Source organism: Theobroma umbraticum, unplaced genomic scaffold, assembly GCF_002168275.2.
Source record: "Theobroma umbraticum cultivar Fairchild unplaced genomic scaffold, ASM216827v3 scaffold_55.0, whole genome shotgun sequence".
NCBI lineage: Eukaryota > Viridiplantae > Streptophyta > Magnoliopsida > Malvales > Malvaceae > Theobroma > Theobroma umbraticum.
In genome coordinates, this window is record NW_018397270.1 from 535,337 (window position 1) to 535,598 (window position 262).

Genomic DNA, 262 nt, shown 5'->3' on the forward strand with positions numbered 1-262 from the left:
TTAAAAAGTGCTATTTAATGGTTTTGCTGAAACAACTTTCACACATGGTTTGGTTTCAACATTTGAAAACACAAATTTCAGTTCACCAACAAGAGAAGAATAGTGCAAGTTGGAAAAAGCTGCTTTTATTACATTGTTATATTTTATAGCTTTAGTTCTAATAATTTTAGGATCCTCTAGATTTACATAATTTGTGTTTCACTTATTTTCAAAGTATCAAGGCATGAGGTTATATCTGATATTTTACATTTTCATTTATGTT

At 27.5% G+C, this 262-nt stretch overlaps 1 pseudogene; it reads left to right on the plus strand.

Annotated features, from left to right (window-relative positions):
- The window catches only part of LOC110426387 (uncharacterized), a 2,389-nt pseudogene that overhangs the window by 218 nt on the left and 1,909 nt on the right, over window positions 1–262 (plus strand).